General features: G+C 36.4%; 1 long non-coding RNA gene across 1 annotated transcript in view; it reads left to right on the top strand.

Moving 5' to 3' along the window:
• The window catches only part of LOC148130686 (uncharacterized), a 35,130-nt gene extending 7,584 nt beyond the window's left edge, over positions 1 to 27,546 (top strand). The window contains exon 3 of the long non-coding RNA XR_015749216.1: positions 26,780 to 27,546. This is a non-coding gene — a long non-coding RNA (uncharacterized LOC148130686). The remainder of the gene's footprint in view (positions 1 to 26,779) is intronic.
• The last annotated feature ends 314 nt before the right edge of the window (positions 27,547 to 27,860 follow it).

The following is a 27,860-nucleotide window of genomic DNA, read 5'->3' as shown; positions in this document are numbered from 1 at the left end:
TTTACTCCAGAGCTTTGGAATTACTCTGTAATATCATTTTCAGATAAAGGATTAATGTGAAATATTAGCCTGGACGAAGAGAAAGAAACATTTCAATAGAAGAGAATATGTAGATCATGGTTGAACTGAGGAGTCTTTGGTGCTCTTTGACCTTGGTAGTTTGCAGACATTTTATTATCCACTATCATCATCAGTGTAAATGAATGTGGGGTTTGCTGCCTGTTGGTATACATTAGGTTGCCCTACCAGTTTTGGTGAAGTTGTGCTTTTCTTCTTGAACACCAACTAGCCTCATGAATATCAACTAGTATCCTTGAAAACCAACAATAATGATTAGACATGATGAAAACTCTTTAATTCATAATATATGGACTGACCCAACCACAGCTTCTGCTGGCAAACCGTTAGCACCTTTGACCAAAAATGTTAGAGAATTCCTGGAAGTTGGCATTAGACAAATCAGCCACCAACAGATACATAGAGATAAGCCACATTTATACACTATTCAAAAGAGACAATAAGAAAGCTAAGAAGGAATGAAAATACCATAAAACATCCTCTCCAGCAGCCAACACCCAGATAAGCAGATTAACCCCAGAAAAACTATGAGACAGAAAATAATACCCTAATGAAAGAACTACCAGGAAAACCACACCTTCACTACTCCTAGCTTAGATATGTTTGGATTTCATAAAAATTGCACAATATGGCTGTTATTTTTATATGATAAAATGTCATACAGTAGTGGGCAGAGAAAAGAATTTTTAAAATAACTTTTCTACCATAATGTTCCTTTAGTTTCTCATAGTTGCTAATAATAAATATGGTCTTTCCCTTTGACTTTTTGGAGGTTTCTGCTGTATTCAAAATAGATCAAAGAAAATGACCTGACTGGAATTTAAAACATGAAGTGGTAAGGCACTTTCTGCCAGAAGGACAAGAATTGAATGGCTGGGTTGTAAGTTATGGAAAAACACCAGGAGCCCTTTTTCTGTCACCTTCTAGAAGAATAAATCAAAAGTCTGTCATTTTTGGCAATTGGGAGATATAGCCCATAGGTTGATATGAAAGAGTTAAGTCAGGAGACAGAAAGGGCAACTTGATGAATCACACTGGTAGTTCAGGAAGCCACTAGACAGTGAGTCAGTGCAACAGAATCAAAACTGAATGGGCTAATTGAGTGAAATATTAGAAGCAGCTTCAATTTATTTATTTATTTATTTATTTGATTTGCCAATTGTTTACAAGATAATAAGTATAAATGTATACATAGTTGTGAATACATGAAATGGTTACATATAAGAAAAATAAAAGAATAAGAGAAACAATAGGATAATTAAATAATTATATAAAGATTTTTGTTCTAAAGAATTCTTGCATGATTCTTAAATGGTTGCAGATATAACTTGAAATAATAGGTGCATTTGGAAGTTTGAAAGCATGTTGTGAGTTTCACCCAAAATGCCTGCAGTCTAGTGAAGGCTTTTTCCCCTTTTGTAAAATGGCTGCAGTGGAAAACACCAAAGCAACAATGCATCAGGATGCTCCCTACTCCTGCTTATTCTTTGCCTTACCTTGACAATATATTATTGTTTTTCACATGATAATCATAAACTTGAATTGCTATTACATTAATTCCAAAGTAGAATATTCAAAACCCAAAGACAGCTGTTTAGTGTATAAAAGACAACTTGTATAGAAATGCAAGGATAACTTTTCAAATATCAAGTTTCTTCCTAACTCACCTTTTGCAGATGGCTTCTAAATTTATTAATTGTCCTATGCTGAAGTAAATAAGAAAGGTTCTAGGTGTACTTTTGTCTGCAGTAGTCATGAACTTCAGGAGCTGAACTAAAGGAATGACAAATGAAGTAGCAAAAAACTCAGGATAATATCTGCCAGTTGTTTTGCAACCAGTGATTATTATTTTTCAACTGTGGACAGCTCTCTCTATCATGCCTATTGACACTTGGGAATGTGTCTAATGGCAGTTAGCGTCATCAAAGAATGGAATCTCTATGTGAATGGTTTTGGATGCAATAGTACTGTTGGGATACTGGCGGTAGTGAAGGACAAGCAAGAAGGAGCGAGGCAAAAACTGATGAAAAGATGAATAATTAAAAGCAAGGGTGACAGAATGTTCTGGATAACAGCCAACACCAACTCATCTCTGTTCTGAGTAGGCACGCTATAAAGAATTATATTTTAAAGTGTGTGTGTGTGTGTGTGTGTGTGTGTAAAACATTTAATAACATAGTTTGACTGAAGAATTTCTAAAGGACACAAGTTCTCTTTATAGCTTAGATTCATATTCTATGTTTCCTGCAAGCGCTCAAGGCAAGTTACATGGGAATTTCCCTTCAATTTTTTCCCACAAGAGCAAACCTGGAGTTAAGTTAGCTAAAACAGAATGAGAGAACTAAAACATACTTATTGTAGTAAATTTCCATGTCAAAGAGTGGATTTGAACCTGGTCCCCAGCCAAAACCCTATCAGAAACCCTATCACACTGTTTTACCATGAAGCTGGTTTAAAAAAGATTTAAGAGTTCCAGGTCAAATTAAAGACATTAAAAGTCTTGTCAAAGATACTCTCTGGTGTTTCCCCCCCAATTTATTTCCTTATGAAATAAAATTGGTTGGCACAGCTAAGATGACACCTAAAACTGAAGTTAATACTGCTTATTAAAGATGTGGGGAAATGATTTTGCCATATAACCAATATTTCTGTTTTTCTACTTCTCTTGTGGTTCACATAGAGGGTAATGCAATAAAAATATAGAACTATTAGCAAATTAGAGATGGGTTCTGGTTGGTGTGTTTGAAGGGAAATTATATAGCTAACAGTTACCAGAACATGTGTCTATATCTATTGCCAAATAAAAATGACATTATGATTGGTGTAGAGAATTCAAGGGGTAATGAATATCACATTTTAAAATCTACAAATGGTACCTGTTTGTGGTTAATTCACATTCTTTTCACAGACACTTAATGGTTGTCACCTTCCTTCTTAAATAGTGCCATGAAACTTTGAAAAGGACATATTTGAAAATGTACTATTCTGAAACAAAAAGGGGAAAAATTTTAAAAATGTCTTTCACATGATGAAGAAATTACTCTAAATTTCATTTCACTAAGTGGAATGGAAATATAGCTAGGTCTGGATCCAAAGTGTTTCATTTTAATCCAAGAATGCAGAGCCTGGAAACAGGATAATGCACTGTGGAAAGGAAGAAAAACATTTTGTGTGGAAATAAATATTTTGGTTCTCCAAATATTTGTTATATTTCTTAATAACAATCCTTAGATAACTAAAATACTACACTGAATTTCCCAATAATTGTTTCCAATTAATTTGAGTTTGTGGAAGTAAAGTACTCTTTCTGTAACAAATAATACATTTTATGAATATAGAATATATTCATATTTAACATCTCTGATGTGTTTTGATAGCATATTGTTTTCTCTCCTTTGGAAAAAAAATAATTTTAGGTATATATGAATATTCTTCAGCACAAATTATATCTCTAATTCACTAGATCAAAACACTAAGGGCTACCACTATTAAACAGTTTCTTGGTAGTACTGTATGGCATATTTATAAACCTACCCTCCTCCTTATAACATGTATTCCAAATGACCTTTGCTCTTATTAAAGTTTTTAATGTCCTTAATTTCTTCTAGCCCTCAAATCTGAATTTGCATCCTTCCCTAATAATATATTTTCTCAGGACTACATCAATCATTGTCTTCTTGCACAGACATATATTCAGTACCACTTCACAATCTACTAATGCCAATCACAATTTTTTTTAACCATATCTGAAAGTCACATGCATATTCCAGGCTAAAGGCCCTTTATTCCAGGGGGTGAGCCTCAAAGGTGACTAAGAGATGTAGGAATTACAGTTGAAGTGGCTTGTATCAGACCATCACTTTTATAACCACATCAGGGATTTGCCTCAGGCCGCCTGGTTTGCTCAGGTCCTAGACCCAAATCTCTCAGCACCACACACAGCACAGGCCACTAACCACTGACCTAACCACTCTGATTTCCAGGCTCAAAGCTCAGTTGTTCGGGAAACCCGACCAAAAATGTCAGTCATGAAGAATTAAAGTGAAAATTCTTTCTGTTTAGCACCAGAGGTCGCCAAAACCCCAGATACTATTAAATAATGAAAACAGAAAATTGTTGAGGCAACAGCATTTTTCTCTGCCACTTCAATCCACACTGTTACTGGAAAGTCTCTGAGACTCCAGAATTGGAGACAGACGACAGCCCAAGTCATTTATTTTGAGTGTTAAATATGTGAAGAAATAAAAATTAAATGCAAGCATACTATCGAAAGCTATTTAGCTAATCTCAAATGCCTTTGCATTTTGATTGATCTGACAGATGATTTAGCAACAGTGGTGGGATTCAAATTTTTTTTACTACTGGTTCTGTGGGCATGGCTTGGTGGACGTGGCAGGGTAAGGACACTGAAAAATCCCCATTCTCTCCCCACCCCACTAACCTGCTTTCCAGCTCTGTTCTCCTGTGCAGGGCAAGAAAAGAAGATCCAGCTGATCAGCTGGGACTTGGGAGGCAGAGAATAGATGGGGACAGGGACAGTCAGAGATGGAGTTCCGAACTATTCAAAATTTCCGCTACCGGTTCTCCGAACTACTCAAAATTACCGCTTCGGTTCTCCAGAACTAGTCAGAACCTGCTGAATACTACCTCTGCTTAGCAGAACCACATTGTCTTTTAAAGGGGGTGATGGAGTGCATTTCAAATACAGAAGTGACTCCCCACTAATCAATTCCTATTGTGTGTGAAAAGAGAACATACAAGATTGAGAAGATTTCTCCAAGGCCTCTGTGCAAAAAGATGAAAATGAATGAGCACATGATAATATGTAACCTTATTTAAAAAGTTATCACTGAAAACAATTTCATCCTTTAGGCACCTGGCTAGAAACCAGTCCTGCCTTAGCCATGAAGTCTGGCTGGGTCAGATTTGGGCCAGTCATTTTCTCTCAGCCCAAATCATCTCACGGTGGTTGTGTGAAAAATACGAGGTGGAAGGAGTACTGGGTATGTTAGCTGCCTTGAGTTATTTATAAAAATAATGATGGGATTACAAAAGTTATCCCTCAGTTACATATTTTGATTTCTTTTAATCATAAAAAAGATTAAAATCCACTTGAAGAAAACATTCATTTATTCTGTGCCACCAGAAGAGCCTAATTCAATAAGCAATCCCTTTGTGTATAAAGCAAACTGGGCTTGTGTTTATACAGATGAGGTTGGTGCAAATCCACAGTAAACACTTAGTTACATAAGTTGGGCAACTAGATGGACATTTAATCACTAGGGAATTTTGGTTCTGTACATCACAATCAAGAATATATTATATGCATATATTATTGCATGCACACAGACATGCAAATATACATTATGAACTATCTACATACTTTATATGATTTGGTTATTCCGTTACTCTTCGTTTCTGTTTTTCCTAAGTTACAAGTGTTGGAAGTTAAAACATACCCCTCTCCTAGGCAAATGAAATATTTTAGGATATATTAAAAAGGCAGAATATTTCCCCTAAAAGAGAAGCAGAAACTCAGAGAGGCAGAAATTCACACACCCCCACCTTTGTTAATGGGCCATTAAGGCCTGGGCAAGTCTATTCTACATAACAAAGATCTAACTCCTTCAAGCAGAGCCATTTAATTGTCTTTCATTGCACCAACCACCAAGTTTCAACTAAACTTAGCATACAGACAACCTACAAGCTAGCTATGACCTCTGACATCAACCAATCAGGATATTCTTCCTGTGTCCCAGGAAATTCAAAGCCAGAGAGAGCATAAAACCCAGGGATTCTCAGCATTTCTTTCCTTTTTCACCCAGGATCTCCAAGGTATGTGGTCCTGTTCATCAATAAACCATCTTTCTAAACGGCTTCCATGATTCCAGTGTCTTTTTCCCCACTTGGAACTGAACCCAGAAGGATATTTCTTCCAACACAAGATTCCAATATTCAGTTGAAATGTGAAATAACACTATCCCACTTTTCTCCCACAGCAATAGCTGTTTGAATGTATTCCTAGTCTCCTTCCTAACATTCTTGAACTGAAAACTGTTTCTATTTTATAATTTCAAACGAAAAGACTAGTCAGTTGCTTCTGAATGAAAATGCAGAGAGATATCTTCTCTAGTGATGCTGTGAAACAAGTCCAGTTTTTAAAAACACATTTTCTTTATCAATATATCCCATGGATTTAAGATACTTAAAAGAAAAATGAGATAATAACATAAAAATCAGTAAAGTAAGCTAATTGATCTTTTAGTTTAACCTTTGCTTAAGACTTAAAGACTTAAATAATGCAAGACTTAAACAATATCTAATTACTTTTTCTTAATATTCAGGCAAAGGTTGTTTATTTATCAAAAGGTATAGATTTTGCCTTTGTAAAAATGGTTAATCAAGTATTAGTTATTATAAATATTTTAGCATTAGTTTACAAAGTCCTAAAAATTGCAATGTTATACATTGTTGCTCCACCATTTTGCAATTGAGCAGCAAATATCCACATTCACTGAAATATTGGGAAGAGAGTAAAATGATAACTATATTGTACTTCAGTTCTACACATTTCTCTGTGTAAGGGACAGATCAGTTGTATCCCTGACACCTGACAGATGTAGAGCAGATTTATGCTTTGGTATTTTCCAACTCAACCTGATTTTCATAATTTGATGATCTTTGTAATTTCATCTATTATTTTTCTTGTTACATACCTTAAATGAACCTATCACATGCACATTCTACTTTTATTTCAAAGCTTCTTCATATTAGACATCTATCCAACTGAACTTGTTTATTTCTAAGGTACTATTTATTTCATATAAAACTTAATTTTATTTACATGTGTTCAGACACGAAAGTTTAATTTCAGAATCCATTTTAAAAAAACAGGTGCTGAATCAATCTTTGCTTTGTTAGCTGGGTATCCAAATACTCAAGACTACTACTGGAAAAGCTGAACTCTTGGAAACATAAATTTATTTTCATTTCACAAAGTTGATCATGGTTTGATACATTTTAAAAACAGAGGAGTTTGTAGTTTTTATGGATTTCTGAAATCCATAAAAGATAAGTTAGAGTTTGTGGTTCTGGCCTTTCCTATTTTTCTTCCAAAAACTACACTGTTCAGCTGTGTTTTTACCTTATAGCTGAGGTAAGGTAAAAATTTGCCTCAGTAAGTTTTCATAGTTTTTTTCATTATTAAAGGCTTTTAAGTCATAAGTAAAGTAGTTCTTTGAAAAAGAATGGTTACCATTACTGTTATATCAGGCTAAGGTGAAAAACATTCTGATATGCTAGAGGAATTGCTACCAGCACAGGGAAGACACACATACTGAGTTCAGGAACAATTGCTTCACATATTCTTAATTGTATCCTACATTCTCTATTTTCAATGTTTATTTTTTTAAAAATTTAATGCATTATGCTACATACCCATTGTTGATTTAATAGTTTAATTCCTTCATGTCAAAGGAGCTGTGTATCCAATGTTCAGGGGGAAAAGAATCACAAAGCAGGTCCATTATAATGCAAATTCCAGCACTGATCCCAGAATTTCAGAAGAAATTTCCCTTTTTGAATCTGCATCTTGGAGCAGATGCAAAGGGGGGGGGGGGAGTTAGAATTGTAGAGAATTAGAAATACCTCACTAGTAAGCTCTGAATGAAACTCATCCACAGAATATAATATAGTGTTAATTTCTCAGTATGGTGGGTGAAAAAAAACACTAAATAGATAAATACAGAACAATCAAAAAAGCATAAATGGAGGAAGTCTCTTCTAATTGTTAAAGCTGCCTTGTAAAGCTTTGGACTGGTTCCCCGAAGCTGCTCCTAGCAGAAAGAAAGTGGCTGTGCATACACAACTTTTGGGAGACAACTGGAAGGATCCTCTGAAGCTGTTGCATGAGCTTTATAAGAGAGGCAGTGACTTTAACAAGTCCAGGAGAAGTACATGGTTTACATTCTCACACTTCGATGAGCAGCACTTCTAAATACTTTGCAGAACTCTAATAAAAAAGACCCCACTCTCCCTTCCAAGTTTAAGAATGTATACAAATACAGCTACAAATACATTTGTATAGATGAAAGTAATACGTTGGGATATACGAATACAAGGATAAGTATCTGAATACCATAAATGATCTGCCTGAAAATTTTAGATTTCAGGCTTAAAAGTGAAGCAGCTGTCTGTATCATATAGTCTTCCAGAAATCTTTTAGATTGGAGTGGTACTACTGTAGTATAGCAATAGCACTTTACGGCCCTCTCTAAATGGTTTACAGAGTCAGCATATTGCCCCCCAAAATCTTGGTCCTCATTTTTACCTTGGAAGGATGGAAGGCTGAGTCAACCTTGAGCTGATGAGAATCGAACTGCTGGCAATCAGCAGAATGAGCGTTGGTATAATTACCTGAGAACACTCTATCTACTCTGCAAGAGAGCCCAGGATGGGTATGACTCCTCCCTCTGATGTCATAGAGCTGAGTCTGCCACTATATAAAAAGCCAGCCCCTAGCTGGCTCCCCAGCTTTTAGGTGAAGATGCGTGACAGACGTAAGGTGCCTCTGGAAGATAAATCACAACAATTAATTTATCCCTTCCCCACCAGGACCAGACACCGAAGGGTGGGGCTGGACTCTCTTGCAGCATAGATAGAAAAGGCATTCTCAGGTAATTATACCAATGCCCATTCTCATCTATGCTGCGATGAGAGTCCAGGATGGGACAGCCTGCATGTCCATGGGAGAGTCATCGTCTGGTCCACACACTCTGACTGTGGGACAACCTTCTGTAGTACCCTTCGTCCAAACGCCAGCTCAGCGGAGGCAAAGGAATCCAGGCGATAGTGCCATATAAACGATGAAGGAGACACCCAGGTAGCCGCCCTGCAGATTTCTCAAGTGACGCCTGGGTGTTCCAGCCAGCAGAAGTAGCCACACTTCTAGTGGAATGGGCCATAACGTTCTTGGGTACCAGCAGAGATAAAGTCTGGTAGGCCTTGGAAATACAAGTTCTAATCCATCTACCAATGGTAGGTGAGGAAGCCTTGCTCCCCAAGGATGAAGGTTGGAAAGAGACAAACATAGCTTTGGATTTCCTAAAGGTTGCAGTACGTTTGATGTAGATACGGAGAGCTCACCTTACATGCAACGTATGCCACTTGTGCTCCAAGGCATGGAGTGGCTTGGGGCAGAAATCTGGCAACACAATGTCTTGCACCCGATGAAATTCAAGAATTCACTTTAGGGACGAATGTAGGGTCTAGCCTTAGAACCACCCTGTTCTCATGGAAAATACACAGGTCCTGTCTAACTGAGTGTGCCGCTAGCTCCGACACGCTCCTGACCGAAGTAATGGCCCCCCAAAAGACTTCTGAATTCGAGCTTAGGGCTGAGAAGAGAAGGCATGCTGCTTTGGAAAAACAGTTTGCTGAAACAGATGAGAAACCAGATCCAGAGGTGGGATTCAACCGGTGTTACTAGCGGTTTGGTGACTACGTTTTGCATGCACATGCATTTCTGAAGAATTCCTGGAAGAGCGTGGCAGGTTGTTACGTACTGGTCATGACCGACAATGGGGCCACAAAGGCACATGTCAACAGGCAGGGGAGACCAGGTCTAGGGCATTGATGAGGGAAGCAGAATGCCTGGGGCAATGGATAGAGACTCATCTTCTTTCCATCAGGGCAGACCACATTTCGGGGGTCGACAACACCCAGGCCGACTGGTTGAGTCAGTCCAGAGTCAACCAATCAGAGTGGAGTCTCCATCCTTCCTTGTTCTCTTGACCCTGATCTTTGCTGCAGCCCCTCTTTTTGCTGAATGGCCTCTTTGTCTTCTTCTCTTCCTCATTGGGGCTTAAGAACCTTGAGCTTCTTCCAGGCCAGTGAGGTCTGACTGGGCCATTCCACTCTCCATTTTGCTAACAGGACAGACACAAGAGGTTCTGGGAGCTTCCCCTGCGAGAGTGCTGCTTGTTGTGTGGGCCAGGTGAGCAGTGAAAGCTGTGAGGCCCTGGTAATGGCCGCTCCACAAAACAAAATGGCCACCTGGCTTCAAAAATGGCCACCCACCATGTGCACTGTCCCTCGGATGGCCTGGTCACCTCCTCACTCCCTAGGTTCTTACCAGGCCCCGAGTGATCAAACAGGCAAACAGAGAAACAGCTACGAAGCGGTGAAGTGGAGCTCTAAAAATCAGCTGTGGAGCAGGCCAAAATTGGCTGTGAAGCTGCCGTCCATAGCAGCTGAGAACTGCATGGGAGGCTCAGCCGAATGCTCCCTGTAGCCACAGCTTCTCCGACAGGCAGCATCAAGGCCTTGACGCTACAGGAGAGCAGATCCCCACTCTCCTTGTAGCACAGCTCAACTGGATCTCTGGGAGGGGTGTAGAAGCTGTTTTTGTGCTTCTGAAGATTTATTTGCTGTAAAATGCTCTAAACGCTTTAAACTCTTTTATACTTCTTCCAGAGGCAATAGCTCCTAGACACAAAGCTGAGTCAAAAGCTGGGGAGCCAGCTAGGGGCTGGCTTTTTATATAGTGGCAGACTCAGCTCTATGACATCAGAGGGAGGAATCATACCCATCGTGGCCTCTCGTCACAGTGTGGATGAGAATTAGCCTGCAATATTGCATTCTAACCACTGCACCACCACAGCTCAAACTCAAGAGAGTCAATTTTAATAAAAACTAGAATGAATGCAAATAGTTTATTCTTCAAATACTTTTTTTAGAAAAGGAAAAGACAATGTAACATAAAAGAGAAAATTTAAATCTATTAAGTGAAAAATTATTCCTAAATTTGTTGTTAAAGAATTGCTTTATGACATAAATCCATTGAACTAAACATAAAACCTTTAAATCTTTAAGCAACGTACAGGCACATGATCTTACAGAGTTTGCATTCATGCTTGCTTTCATTAAAGCTGCCTCTCTTTGACTTTGAACTTCATTTCACTTTGAGGTACATTGGAAATTAAAAAAAAAGATTATGCAGAAATAAAAAAATGCTGGTGTGTGGTGTGCAAGGAATATTATCCTTGGAATATGAAAAAATAACTGGATATGATGTGATATTTATTTTCACAACTTTGTTTAAAGTACTACATTGCTGAACAGTCGCTGAGTTGTGTCGCTACACTTAAAACACTTCACTTCAGTGCATTATTTATGATGCTATAAATACACAATGACGCAGGATCGTCAGTTTTCCCTGGCATCTGACAAGAAAAATGGAAAGCGACCGGGCTTTAGGGATCTGTTATATGAGTTGTCTGAAAGGTGTAAATAAATGCACTGCTGTAGGCTGCAGTGTGCAACACATAAACATTGCCAAGAACTCCAAAGTCATTAAGTGAGGGAAAGCATGCTGTACAGGAACGAGGCCAGGAGAGGCCAACACCTGGCTAGTTCAGCTGGTTCAGCTATTGAGTAGTGTGACTGCAAGGAAAAGATATGCTGAGAGTTTGAATAATTTGGTCAATTAAAAATGAAAGGAAGGATGATTAGTATTAGAGGACAACCTTCCTCAGTATGGTGGGAATTCTGGGTCTTAGTATGCCAACATATCTAAGGGATACCAGAATGGGAAAAATTGTTATACAGTAGGCTGTAATCATATGCTGACTTCTCTAGAAGTAAATCTAGAGGAAAATCTTGTATGATATCTTATGTAATTTATTCACAGAAAGCTTCCGCACCAGAGACGAATTCCTTGTGTGTTTAATCACACTTGACCAATAAAATATTCTATTCTATTCTGTTTTGTTTTGTTCTGTTCTGTTATTAAGAATAGATTAGAATAGAATAGAACAGAATAGTATCATATTCATAATAATTTTCCAATGAGACACAGTGATCATATGATTCTGGGGCTTGTGTACCCTGGAAATATTGAATTTATCAGAGCTGAACACCCATATTTACAAAAAAAACCACCCCACCTTGTTTGAAGATGCCTATATTCTTAGATGCCACCTTTGCATTCTTAAATCCTTAGGTAGGATTTGAATTGTTAAGTTTTCACCACAATCTTGTTATATTATTTGCTAATATATCTTGCCATTCCACTGTTGATATATACAGAGCACTACGGAATACAGTATGAGAATTAAGAAATTATCAGGCTGGTTGATAGTGACAAGAATTTGTCTTGGGTTGAGATAGGAAAGAATTCAAATATGAATTCAGCTCTGAATTTCACTTTGTTATTTTTAGTAGCCGTTATTGAGAGGTTTGACACATCACATTGAACCATGTTTTTCCTAACAGTGGTCTGACTCACACATCATTCTATGCTATACAGCCTACAACGGTTGGGTTCATGTGTCATGCAGTCATCTAATCTAACAAACTATGTGATGGATCTGCATGAGGTGTGCACCCAGCATCTGAATATCACAATGCCTGTAGTGGAGGTTTACTTTAAGAGTGCATGCCTGACTCAAACAGCATTCCAAATTTAGGGTTTAAGATTTAAAATAAGTGCAAAAATGGATTGTGGCTTTTCCCTGCAGCAACTACAGTTTATCCTCTACCACCTCTCCTGATCCTTGTAATAAAGGATGCCTTTAGCTATCTCGAACAGACTCTGGTGCTTTTGGACTTCTCATTCTCAAATCAGAGTCTCTCAAATAAGCACCAACTTTGGCCCATAAAATAAGGAAGTTTGTAACAACAATATTCTAGAATTAAGAAACAACCAAGCGTGGTAGACTGGTTTTAACAGGCCAATTTATCAGTATTATGTTCAGTGCTCCACTTCAAAAGGTATCCCAACACTATGTGGTTTATAAAGTGAAGGGGAGACTGATTGCTTCAAGCCATGCATAAAACTTCATGCTTAATAGGAGACTTGAATCTGGACTGCACAGTTCCAAAGCATTATTCACTATTCCTCCTTGTCTCTCTAATGGATGGATCATGACATAAATATGGAAAAGTAATAACAGAACAAAACGTTCTTGGACCAGAATGGAGAAGGAACCATAGTTAATAAGGAGCTATGTCCACTATGATTTAGAAGTGTTAGCTTGCTCATGGCCTTCAGATGCCCAATGTTCATGAAAAAGAATGCTAAGATAAGAGGCAAAACATATAGTTGTACCTCTGTGGTTTTCATTTGTAACATCTGTTTTTCAGTGTTTTAAAATTTGTTTTTATTAAAATAAAAGACAAAAAGTTTTGAGAAATGGGAAATTGAATTTTGCCAATCCAATAAGTTTATCCAGGGTTGTAATGCCCTGGGTAAGGTGGAGAGAAGAGGTAACTTAAAAATTTGCAAGATGATAATATTTTATTTCATTTTCCTTGTCTGAATATGCCCCAAATTCTTAGAACACAAAGTGCTCAAAATTAGAATGTATTAGAATGTATATTCTAATTCTATTCTAAAGATACCCATTTTGTCTGTGTTACCTAGAAAAGGGACTCTAACAGTGGATTGTTAGCAAGATTACTAGAAAAATTAAGCCAAAAAATTATTTATTAAATTTAAATTGCAAGCTAGACAAAATCTGATTCAGCAGGAAATTGTGAAGTTTAACCTTAAACTATTCTTTGACCTTAAACTATCCACTATTAACCTCACCCCATTCCTAAGAAGTCTATAAGGGGTGTGCATAAGTGCACAATCATGCTTACCACCACCTCTGCCCTATTGTCCCCATTTATTCATACCTATTTCCTGTATTGTTACTCATGTTTATACCTATTATCTTGCAAGCGATTGACAAATCAAATAAATAAATAAAATAAATGAAGTTGTCAATTTGATTGTCCCAATAGCCTATGAATCCTTTAGACTGCTGTATTATATTTCTGCCATAGAAAAAAATAGGAAACAAAGAACCATACATATTATGGAATAGAGATGGAGAAAGGCTTTCCTTGAGCCTCTGGGTGAGTGAAAATGGCCTCCCTGGGCTCCGGAGGCTCTCTGGAGGCTGGAAAAGGGTTCTGGAACTTCCAGGAGGCCCGGTTTTCACCCTCCTCCAGCCTCTGCATGGGCCCTGCACTTACCTGTGATCCAAAATGGGCCGTGCGGGGACTCCTGGGAGGAGAGGGAAGGGGTGGACGGGGCCAGCCAGGGGTGAGATTTGCTGGTTCGTTGAACTGGCCATAAAATTAACAACTGGTTTGCCTGAACTGGTGTGAACTGGTAACAGCCCACCCCTGCAGAAAGCACAACTAAAGTTTTGATATATGGTATATTTTAAAGTTGTTTGTAATGAATATTTTATTTATTTATTTTCGTCAATTGCTTACAAGATAATAGGTATAAGTAAAAACATAGTTATGAATACATGGATATATATAAGAAAAATAAAAAATAAAAATAAAAGAAACACGTAAGCACATTGGTGTGCTTATGCAAGCCCCCTACAGACCTCTTAGGAAAGGGGTAAGGTCAATAGTTTTTGGGGTTTGGGGAAGAAACCACAGAGTCAGGTAGAGTATTCCAGACATTGACCACTCTATTGCTGAAGTCGTATTTCCTGCAATCAAGTTTGGTGTGATTAACCTTGAGTTCGTATCTATTGTTTGCTCTTGTGTTGTTATGGTTGAAGCTGAAGTATTCATTGACAGGTAGGACATTGCAGTGTATGATTTTATATACTATACTTAGATTGGACCGAAGGTGGCGTAATTCTAGGTTTTCTAGGTCTAGAATTTCAAGTCTGGTGGCATAAGGTATTCTACAATGAGTAGAGGAGTGGAGAACTCTTCTTGTGAATATTTCTGGATTATATTATATATATATAAATTATATATATAAATTATATATTATATATATAAATATTTCTATATAACATAACATAACATAACATAACATAACATAACATAACATAATATATATCACACACACACACACACACACACACACACGTGTGTGTGTGTGTGTGTGTGTGTATTTCTGGAAGACTGTAGCTTTAATAGGTTTGTAAGGTACTTTAATGCAGGGGTCTCCAACCTTGGCCACTTTAAGACCTGTGGACTGTGGTGGTCTCTCATGAATGAAAACACTGAGACGACGTCTTGAAGCAAGATCGGGATGAGAGCCCAAAGCAGACTCTTTGTGGTGGTCTCTCATGAATGAAAACACTGAGACGACATCTTGAAGCAAGATCGGGATGAGAGCACAAAGCAGACTCTGACACCCTCTTTTATTAGAAGCAATCCTTGTAACAATTTTGTTAGTGTCTTGTCACAAACGCATTACATCACACAAAATGCACTGATTATTCGCATAAGCATACAAAGCTGCAAAGTCTAAGTTTGCTACAGTTCTGGGTAAGAAATGGCAACATTTTGACCTTGATCCTTGCTTCGTGTTGCAGTAAACTACCAGAAGGCCCGTTGTCCTTGCACATACACAAAGAACAAATAATAATTCCCACAGTGGACTTCAACTCCCAGAATTCCTCAGCCAGCAAAGCTGGCTGAGGAATTCTGGGAGTTGAAGTCCACAGGTCTTAAAGTGGCCAAGGTTGGAGACCCCTGCTTTAATGTACAATTCTAAGCAAAATGACGTATAAAATAGATATATGTGATTTTTCTACAATCCAGAATGTTATTTATGAATTTTGAAATACTAGGTGCTGTGAATTTTGAATACTAGGTGCTATTTGATAGAGTCTAAGTTTGGGGTAAAAAGTTTGTAACATGTTTTTTTCCTGTAATCAAAGCAGAAAATTAAACTAGTTTCATAGCCAGTAGCTTACAGACTAACATAAGTTAGCTGTTTGTCTGCAGTGGAAATCCACGTGTCACATATGAAACTAACTAAAACAACAAACTACTGTGTTAATGGCCACCTACAGAATAAAGAGGAGTGGAAAAAAGAGTATTGTTTCTTTGATAATCATAGAACTGCTGTTAGACATTAACCTAATTTAGAGCATTTTCTCCTCTACTAGAATTCTTTAAAGTGGTTTTTGGATGGAAAAGCATGATGACATTTTTCGCACACAAAAACATTCCTAAATATTTTTTAGAAAATGAACAGTTTCAACTAGCCTTCCTAGATCTGGTGACATCTTAGTGCAGGGGTATCACACTCATGTCATCACAGTGGCGTCACATGATGTATCGGAACTTTCCCCCCCTTCGTTGAACCAGATGTGGGCGTGGCCAGCATGTGACGCATCCAGCCCATGCGCCAGGAGTTTGACATCCTTGTCCTAGTGTACAATACTTCATAAGCAATGTTATATGATATAAGATAGGAAAATTGTAATCTAACATTTCTTAAATGACTTTAGAAAAGTTTTTGGCTATATTTTATGTGGGTCAAATCAAAATAATCATGAGAAACAATTGTTAGATCCATTTGAAAGACATAGGAACCAAATGTCTACAGTTAACTTGCTGCATTCATTTCAGGGCAATTTACTTATTAAAAATGTTAGCTCAATTTATACCATAAACTGTCATTCAAGCAGAGCTTAAAAATTATGAGACTTAAGCAGATCATATGCATCAGGCATATCCACATGGGACTATTATCTTAACGTCTTCCGACCCTCCCTAGCCATAAACTTTTCTGGTATACAGGGTTGCAATCAGGGGTGGCCGTGGCTAAGTTGATGGCCGTGGCTTGGTAGTCATGTTATTGGCTGGGCATGGCCAACTCAATATCACTCACATCGAAGCACGCACTCTTCCCCTGGTCTCTCATGACTGTGGGGATGCTGCAATAGTCATAAGTGTGAAAAATGGTCATAAGTCACTTTTTTCAGTGCCATTGTAACTTTGAATGGTCACTCCACACAAGCAAAGTACCAGCAAAGGAGGGGAAAAAAACTCCAGAGAAGTTCCTGAGACAGGAAGTCTAGTCCTGCCAAGAATGTAATAAGGGTTAACGGAGAAGCAGTTTCTGTAAGCAACACCAGAATGTTTCCTTCCTGCCTTCCTTACAGGATTAGGCCAGTAATTTCTTCTAACAACCGATTCTCCGAACTGCTTAGAATGTTAACAACCGGTTCTACCGAATAGGTACGAACTGGTAGAATCCCACCCCTGGTTGCAATCATTATAACATCAGAAGCTGTGGTCAATTATTTCTGCTATAGGATTAAAATCTCGCTGCTTGCTTGGTTTATTATATACTGTATTATTAACAAATATGTACTGTACATATTATTAACAAAAATACAATGAATACAATAGTTCGGGTATATTTGGACTAAATGCAATATATTGGTTTGTAACTGAGATTTATTTATTCATTTTGTATGACTGCTTATCTCACAAAATAATTCTGGATGGCAAAACCCCCCACAGTTAAAATAATACAAAAATTAAAATATGTAGTAGCTGTACACAATCACCACAATCACTAGATTAACAAGGAAATGGATCTTGATCTTGAAGGATTTAGCCTTTAAGGAAAAGCCAGCAGGGATGGGGCCATCCTAATTTCTGGCGGGACAATGCCCCATAAAATGGGTGCTATTGGCAGAATATCTTCTAGCTCCTGTCAACTGGCATTCCTTAATTGATGGGATCCAAAACATGCTGCCTGACTGAATCAGATGGATAGAAGCAACTGGGGAGAGACAGTTCCTCCAGTAATCCAGTCCAAATAATATCTGTTTGGGTTGTAATTAAGATATTTGGCTAATTTGATGTTTGTTTTTCTTTTCAGTTCATAACCTGTTTCTTCATCATTAAAGTCTTTCTTCACCAGTCATAATGAATCTATTTAATTCTCTAACAATTATGACAATATAACAGTGCTATGTCACATGATCACATAAATCAAGGCCACTACAAAGTTTTAATGAAACCGTCTCTTATTTCTTTATTTTTTATTTCTTCCATGATTTAGGCCAAGGCCTATTATTTTGTTTTGAAATTTGAATTCTGGATGGCAGTTCTGGATTTTACATTTTAAATCTACTAATAATAATAGTTTGGCCCGAATATTAAACTTAAATAAGTTATTTTTTACAGATATTCATTGTTGCACTTTCTATCACTTTAACATCATAGAAGTACTATATTTGTATTTGAACCTGAATGAAAGAATTAGTATTATGCAACAATTTTAGTAAGGTTCATTTTTCCAGGCACTGGTTTTCTTTAAAATAGGGCACTTGTTAAAATGGTATCATCAGCATAAACAATTAAGAATCTTAAACAGCAATGCTAAGCACACTTATTACTGTAGAAAATAAATTCCAGTGAATCAGAAAGGGAAAAATTATCAGGAAAGTTATAACTATACCATTAAATTCATAATATGGAATAATGTATGTATAAAATATAGACCGTGAATCAGAGGTGGGTATTCAGCAGGTTCTAACCAGTTCTAGAGAACTGGTAGCAGAAGTTTTGAGTAGTTCAGAGAACCGGCAAATACCACCTCTGACTGGAGATTTTACAGTATCCTTCCCCTGCCACGCCCACCAAACCCCATCCACAGAACTGATAGAATCCCACCACTGCCTTTAATGTTTTACTGATCTCATTCATTCAGTGAATTTGCTACTTAAAGAAAGACCAAAAGGCAGCCATTTTTCTTCTTTTGCCCAGAATTTAAGAATCCAAACTTTTGAATTTTGACAATGATTTTATATAGAAAATTTAATAATCTGGATTTATGGCTAGTGTGAGCCAGAAGATGAAGTGCTAAATAAGACGGGCAGATTTATATATACTAATAGACTGTTTGGGATTAAACATGCAATTTGAACAAAAACTATTTCACTTCACTTGTGTCTTGTTTAACCATATTTTATTTTATTGAATAAAATCTGATTAGCATTTATAGCTAAAGCTAAACCACAATAAATGATTATTTCAAAATCTCAGTGGCTGGATTCACAGAGTTTATTAAAGCAGATCTAAACAAACCTTATCGACTAAATCAGCCTTATCCTTGGTAGCTCAGTGGTTAGAATGCAGTATTGTGGGCTAATTCTGCTCATAGACTGGAGTTCGATCCTGACAGGCTCAAGGTTGACTTAGTCTTCCATCCTTCCAAGGTCAGTAAAATGAAAATCCAAATTGTTGGGGGCAATATACTGATATTGTAAAGCAGGGGTGTCCAACCTTGGTAACATTAAGCCTGGAGGACTTCAACTCCCAGAATTTGCTGGCTGGGGAATTCTGGGAGTTGAAGTCCTCCAGGCTTAACGTTACCAAGGTTGGACACGCCTGTTGTAAAGCATCCAGAAATTGCTGTATTGCACTATGTTGGGGTGGTATATAAATCTAAGTGCTATTGCTATTGCTGAAACCATGTCCATTTCAGGGGAGGTTATGAAATTTCTGACCCTTATCTTTTATAGACTTGAGCCAAAGTAGATAGATGTAATTAAAAACAACATTGCTCTCTCTTAGATTAATGTAAACTATACAGCATTGGATGCTTACAACAGGCGTGTCAACCTAACGTTAAGTGGAGGACTTTCCCATACAGTTTTTCTTACAATTGTGTTAATATGATTTCTTCCAGTCCTTGACAAGGACAAAGGATGCTGCGCTGACTTCAAGCAATATTGGTAAAAAACAAAAACAAAACCCTGACAAATAGTGATCCTTTTACAATTGTTATGGACAGGACAGAACTAGTAGTAATCTTGATTTTTAAGCAGAGTTCTAGAATCTTTTCAAAAGAGTTTTAAAAGCTACTTTCAAAAAACAGAACTGATTTCAAAAGAGTGTTTAACCTGTTTATGAAAGGAGCCTGTGTAAGCGATAGAAAGTTCTTTGGAAATAATCAGTTATGCATTATGTGGATAGATGCTTCTGAACATCTGTCCCATCTTTCATGCAGCTGAAGCCAAAATGGCCATAGAGAGCAGTGATCAGAGGAGAAGGATAATGCTCAAATCAGCCTAAAGGGCCCAACAGGTTTGCAGTCCTGGGCAGATGGATAAGGTATCCATATGTTTAAATACAACTTTTTAAAAATATACTTACGCCAGTCTTTCTATGAATATTCTAAACAGGATATTCATAGCTTTATGAGAAGTAAGTGATCCAGAAAAATTTCCAGCCATGGAAATTGAATTCTGCACATTCCAGTCTTTTTCCAGGAACGCCTTCCAAATTAATACAATATGCAAAAATGCAAGGCCACCCTTAGGTTCACAATATGTAGGAAAGCTTATGAATATAGTAAAGCATGACTTTGAACTAATGTCAAGGGTCTACAACTTGAGCCATCTGCATGTGTATTTCAAAGTCTTTTTTGTCTCCTGACCACAAGCATCACAGTTGGATTTAATACTATTGTTACATCTAGCAATTTTTTTAACCATGATGCCATTTTCCTCCCCACATATTATATAAATAAGTTTTAATTTAAAAATAATTAAGATTAATCATCATAATATAATACTTTTTATTCACATATAATACGAATATGTAATCTACATGGTAATGGGCATTTTATTTATCAAGATGTGGAAAAACCTTCCCCCTAAAATGGAATTTATTAGCTATAATGAACAAATCCGTACAAATCATATCATTCTTATGCCTTAATATGGTGAATGAACCAGCATTAAGATGCACGTTCAACTTTTTCTCAATCCCAGGATCACAATCTTGAGTATTCCTCAAGTATATACCCCAAGTATCTATCCACTTGTCTGCCTACTATCCTAGGGGTATGATTCCTCCTTGTTGTTGAATTACAGTTTAATGGAATAAATTCAGCAGAATATAAATTCTGAAGTTAGGATCTAATTTGGACCAAGACATGTTTATTTTTAAGCTTAATTTCCTACTGTATCTACAAAATAAATCTCATGTGTGAGATCACTTTCTTCTTTTCAGACCTTTAGATGTTCATACATGTACGTGCACACACGCACACATATCGTGCATTTATGAACCACTTAATCAAAGAATACCAGAAATATTTTAAAATATGAACTACAAACATGACAGTAAACTCAGAAGTGATTACAAATAAGAGATTATTAAGTGAGCCAAAGCAAAATACTCCGCCATATTGTAAAACAATCCATGCTTCAAAGCATTTCTCTGCCTCAAAAGCTTCAGCTACTTTGACAACATCTTGGGGAAAAGTTTGAATTGTGGGGGGAAATGTTTCTACTATCTTCTTATTAAAGTTTTAAGGAACAAACACAGATCAGAAAGGCAGGAGTCTCCAACCTTAGCAACTTTTAAGACTTGTGGACTTCAACTCCCAGAATTCCTCAGCCAGGAATTCCTCAGGCTGAGGAATTCTGAGAGTTGAAGTCCACAAGTCTTAAAGTTGCCAAGATTAGAGACCCTCTGCTTTAAGATATATCCATTCCCACTATTATTTCATTTATAGAATTAGTATCCCATTTTTCTACCAACTTATGATATTTAAGCAGTCATATATCTCTCTATATAAAAGCAAAATATCACTCAGGCATCATCACAAAATGTCCAGAACCGTAAAGCCTACAAACTTGAAATTTGGCACGTATGTTCCTCTTGGCTTCTAGGTCCTCACTAAGAAAGGATTTTTCGAAATGACAATCAGAGCATTACTATTTCATATGTTATTATTAACATGCTCTGATGCTAAGGAATTCTACTCTGCTTCCCCACCTGAAAAGAAATCTGTTCCAAATGCAAAACACAAGCAGAGGAGAGGAGTATCAGTTTCAGTTTTAGTTTCATAGCAGCAACCAGCTTTAGTACAGAACAGTTGAGCTAAGACACGCCCAGGCTCTTTGTGGTCTCCTTCTGTTTCAGTTTCCATCTTTCAGTTTCCAAACAGCCCTCAACTCTCTCACACATTGACAGGACACTAGCCAGATGAATACCGATGGATGCTGGTAAGGAGAGGCACAATTCCCCCCACTCCTATTTTCCTTCCCAAAAACTAAGCTTGATCACATAATTTCATAGCAAAGCATGGGTATATATTTAGCAATCATTGTGACAGATTGTGTGGAGAGAACCTTTTTTTTGTGCCAGGAATAGTTCAATATTAGATAATAGGTTAAATTAAAAAAATTTTTTGGCTACAAAGCAGAAAATAGTCCAAACCCTAGATTTTATAAATCAATATAGTTGCCTGTATGATTTATGCCTTTGGTACTATTTCTTCTATATTTATGGGAGTAATGATAATAATAATAATCTTATAAATTATTTCAATGCAAATCATTTCCTAACTTTTGAGCCTTCTTCTGGGTTCTATTTGGTAAGATATGCAAAAAGTAATTAAATGCAGGTGGACCTTGACTTACAACCATTCATTTAGTGACTGTTCAAACTTACAACGGCACTGAAAAAAGTGATTTATGACTGTTTTTCACACTTGCAACTGTTGCAGCATCTCCATTGTCACAGGATCAGATTTCAGACACGTTTATTACAGTTGCAGTGTCCTGGAGTCAAATTATTACCTTTTGCGACTTTCTGACTAGTAAAGTCAAGGAGAAAGTCAGTTTCACTTAACAATTGTGTTACTAACTTAATAACTTCAGTGGTTTCACTTAACAACTGTAGCAAGAAAGGTTGTAAAAATGGGGCAAAACTCACTTGACAACAGAAATGTTGGGCTCAATTGGGCTCATAAGTCAAGGACTACCTGTATTATCTTTTAAGCTTGTATCCATTAAGTCTTAATTAATTTGGATATTTGAGATTTGGGAGTGATTCCAAATTTGAGAGGAAACCAATTCAGTTTAAATCCCTCCAGATTCCTAGAACTGATTTTTTAAAAATGTTTTAAATGATCCATAGGTTATAACATTTTGACAAAAATCAGGAATGGTAGATCTTTCAAGAAACCTAAAGCAAGTTCAACTGCCTATCATCAACAGTTTCAGTATAATAAAACCTTGAAATACTCCTCTTGCGCCTCTTTAAAAAGTAAAGAGGATCCTGCCATGGCTTGTTGGCACACTGGATTGGGAGAATGTTTAACGAAGTGATAAAAGATACTACCTTGTCATGCATCCCAGACTATCTTGTTCAACTCTCTATCCTACTTCATGTATTCCTTGTAAAGATGTGGAGTTTCAATATGTTGTCAAAAGCAGCTCCATGTGAAGCACTTTAAAAGGCTGAAAGATGTTTTGAAGTCACTGATCTGATTTATTGTTTAATAGCAGATCTCCTTGTGATTTGGGAATCTGATTAAATAATACCTTTTAAGAACTGCATGGAAATTTTGCCCAGGCAATCACACGTACATTAAACAAAATTTGCTTTTTTCAATTGAACATATGACCCTGAACAATCTTGGCTACTAATACCAACAAAATGGCATCCCAAACCCCTTCTAGGCCATAGACTACTGACCTATATTATGGCCTAACCACAATACATTTTCTGCTATTAATAAGCAGAGTTACAATGAATCAGTGACAAATTTTAACATACCGTAAGATTACACTTCCTGTTAATACCCAGATGTTATGCGTGAAATGTCTATAACTGGCTAAAATAATGTGAAGCTTGAAGGGTTGTCTTAACTGAAAAGATTATATTTTGCTAAATGGACTAAACAAGTGGTATAAATAGCTGTGTATGTGTGTGTTTACTTCATTAAAAGAGGATGTTTAAATATGACATGATGTATATTTTGCAGATTCACATACTGAAGTGATTTCTCTTCCCAATCTTTTTGCATGCTGAGATTCTTCCGTTTCTTGACTGTTCAGAAAACAATCTGTAATGAATCAGTCAGAAGTTCTGAACAGAGGAAGTCAATGACAATTCCTGAATAGTAAACTTGCTACTGCATGACCATCCAGGAATACTCAAGATTTTGTTCACTTCAGATTTTAAAGCAAACCAGAACATAGAGAGGAACAATTTTCTAAATATGATATCAGAGTTTTCCTCTTAAAAAGTACCAAAATAAATATGAATTACATACTTTAGGAGAGATAAATGTTCAAATGTACTTTTTGATTGATTTATTTTTTATTTTTATGAAGCTGGAGGAGGAGGAGGAGGTGGAGTAGAAGACGAGACTTCAGCCGATTCAAATGTATAGATGAAACTGTACAATCTGACATAAATCAGAATAAAAACCCTATATATTCGTAATTATGATTGATGGATGCCTCTTTTAATAATTCAGGATTTTATATTCTTTGGGCATATATTTCATATGTGTTTAGCTCTCATTTCAAGGACTGCTATTGTCAGGCTTTTGTCAACAGTCATATTTCATCAGGAGAGCCCACTATTCACTGTCAGAATATCCTGATACTAGCTGTATCCTCCTAATCATGTGTCCATGTCATTCCACACTGGTGAGAATATCAGACTAAAAAAGCAATGGAAATGAGCTGGTATGAACACTTTTTAACACTACTATAACGGAAAAGACATTGCATATTTTCATACTGACTAATTTGGTATGGAAAACTATACATCTGTAGCTTGCATCTGTTATTATAAGCAAATCATGATATAGTCTTTTATAAAGTCTATGAAATAATTATGCAAAGGTATCAGCCATAGCCAATTATTCACTTTTTAACAGTTTAATAAATCAATTAAATTTTCATATATTTGTGTATGATAGTAGCCTTGAAAAATAAAAAGCATTACTTTTAAGATTGTTCATTAATCTATATTGAGATTTCTATATGATAAATGCATGTTTTAGCATGTCTTGTCTTAAAAAGATACATTTCCTTTTATGAAACAATAAAGAACAGAATGAAGAGAATGCTGTACTCTTCCAAAATTAGCAATTTCTTATTTATGCAGTTTTAATATGATAAATTACTTAAATGAATATATTAAAATATGTTCCCCAATCAACTGGAATACTTTTAAGAAAAAAATCTTCTTAATCAGTATAAGGTACAAAACTGGAACTCAACTTTTGATTATACTTCTGAAATCCCAGGAGAGTTAGAATTTAATTTTTATAAATGAAAAATAATTATAGTGCATGCTGCAATAATTTTAAACTATGCAAATATCCATTTATGTTCTATACGAGGAATAAAATGCTGAGAAAGACTTTATTTTTTGCTAACCAAGAACCTAGTAAAATATTCAAACCTATATTTTATTTATTTATTTGTTTATTTGTTTAATTTATTTGTCACCCAATTCTCTTCAAGCTGACTCTGGGTGGCTAACAAGGTTAGTTTCAAAGTAAAGGTAAGATACATAGTATGATTTTACATTGGATTTGTGCTATATTAGAATAGTAAAGTCAAACATTACTTAAGTGAAAGAAGCATTAAATATTAAATAACTAAAAATAAAATACAATAAGGTGTAACCAGTAAACAAATTTGGGACTCTGCTATTGCAACACATCCCATGAAGCAGTTTAAAATGAGTATAAAAAGATAATGATGAAGTGTGTTCCAATCTATTCAGACTCACAAAATTCATTTTAGAAGCCCTTTTGAACTGTTCCAAATGCTCTGACTCCCTTCTGACCATTGTTTTCACTATCTGTGTGATTCAGATTTTGCACAGGATATTTTATTGTTTCACCTTGAATAATAATCTAGCCACTGAAGAAATATTTTCACCATTGTGTTTTGCTAACACTGGAGTGAAAACCGGGTATTCATTGAAGATTTAGTGTAAGATTTGAGTTCATAAGCAGTGTCATTAAAAACTCCCTTTTTATGACTCTGTAATCCCATAGAATTTTGGGAAAACAGAAGTCTTACATGTCTGTAGAGGTAGATCTGTCCATACTTGGAACTTTGGAACCTCATATGAATGAGGAATTCTGGGAGTTGGAGTCCACAAGTCTTAAAGTTGCCAAGTTTGGAGATCCCTGTATTAAATTGTATGTCAATTTTATTCTTAACAAAACAAAGAAAAAAGGCTCAATTGATTTCATACTATCTATAGCAATATTTTCTCTAACAGCTTAGTGATTGGAAAAATCAGCAAGCAGATGCTCTGCCTTTCATCTTAATCTTTTCCAGTGGTTTCTTCCATGTTTGTCTAATCATTTATTAATATTTCATTTGTACAATGGTAGACACTCACAAGGCTTGTGCTTAAAATGGCAGGCTTTCAGACAAGATCTCCCAGCCTAAATGTTGAGGCTATTCCTATATGAATAGCCAAAATAAACATCTGGATGGCTTGTGAAGTTCTTCAGGAATGTTCATGTGACTATTTTTCATAAAGCTTCCAAGAGTAGGTGAAAGTAAACTGATTGACGAGTGTAGCTTTGAAAAAAATGGAGAATTAAGTAGAACTAGAGTTAAATGAGACTCTGAAGTTGAGTATGTTTATGTTCCATAAAAGAAAAGAATTAAGTAACAAAGTGTGGACAAATAACATTAAATTTTTCTGAAGGAAAATTTCATTTACTACTGAAGGTTTTCTGTTCCTTAGGAGCATCCTGCATTTTATTTTATTTTTAGTCTTCATATTATTGTATTGACAATATGTTCCTCAGTGCCACCTTTTGGCTTTCATCTCTTTACTTTCTTTTTATTCTTCTCATTTGGGCATTTTCATATTTTGAAATGTCTCTCATCTTTCCATCTCTTGTACTTTTAAATACATTCCTTAATATTGGCCTGGTTCATACATCCTGCTAAGCTATTATGTACTTTGGCTTAGCATATTGTGTGAAATCAAATATTGTGGTTTATAACTTAGTCCATTGTAATTCTAGCCAAATAGGATGATTCAACAATAATTTTTCAAAAGATGGTACAGAGGAATTATTGAGCCTGTCATCTGCACCTCTATAACTGTCTGGTTTCGTTCTGCAACCCAACAGGACAGACACAGACTTCAGAGGATAATTAAGACTGCAGAAAAAAAAAAATACTACCAACCAACCTTCAATCAAAGTCCTGTATACTGCAAAAAGTCAAAAAGAGGGCTGTGAAAATATTTACAGACCCTTCACATCCCGGACATAAACTGTTTCAACTCCTACTCTCAAAACGACGCTATAGAGCACTGCACACCAGAACAACTAGACACAAGGACAGTTTTTTCTCAAACGCCATCACTCTGCTAAACAAATAATTTCCTCAATACTGTCCAACTATTTACAAAGTCTGCACTACTATTACTATAAATCTCATCCTTCCTTATCACCCATCCCTTCCCACTTGTGACTATATGACTGTAACTTTGTCGCTTGGATTCTTACGATTTATATTGACTGTTTCCTTGTATGATTTGATTGCTTATTGTACCCTATGACTATTATTAAGTGTTGTACCTTATGATTCTTGACTCTTGACAAATGTATCTTTTCTTTTATGTATACTGAGAGCATTTGCACCAAGACAAATTCCTTGTGTGTCCAATCACACTTGGTCAATAAAGAATTCTAATATGATGTATGAACCATTTCACTGCTTGTTACCTGTGTCAATAATTTCTTAAATCTGCCATTTTTTTTTCAGAATTATGGCATAACGTTTTTGCTGAGCTTCTATTATTGTGGTTATATCTAACAATACTGAAAAAATGTGACCTTTTTTGCCTGCCTAAGTTTCCTGCTCTGAAATCAAATGTGCCTCTGTTAGGCTTTCGTAGCAATTTTTCATCTACATATGAATTAAATTGGAGGTCATTGTGGTTATTGTTTTCAAGTTGCTCAATAATTATGCAGTATGCATCTGATTTTAAGAAGAACTATACTTTGTGAGCAAAAGAACAGAAACATTGTAACAGCTTTGTGAAAGCAAAATATGAGGTGACACATTAGACAAAATGTCATTAGAAGTCAAGTTGAGCAAATACACAACCTTTACCCTTCAAAATTGATCTCATGAATGGCTACTTTCTGCCTTTTTCAAAGTAACCCCCCCCCCCCAAAAAAAAGCAAAAAAAAGGTGGGGGGA

This window comes from Notechis scutatus, chromosome 4 (genome assembly GCF_049901735.1).
Source record: "Notechis scutatus isolate UNSWTSFEM ecotype Mainland chromosome 4, rNotScu1.2, whole genome shotgun sequence".
NCBI classification, from domain to species: domain Eukaryota; kingdom Metazoa; phylum Chordata; class Lepidosauria; order Squamata; family Elapidae; genus Notechis; species Notechis scutatus.
The sequence above is the reverse complement of the archived record's forward strand: the minus strand, read 5'-3'. Positions and strand labels throughout refer to the sequence as shown.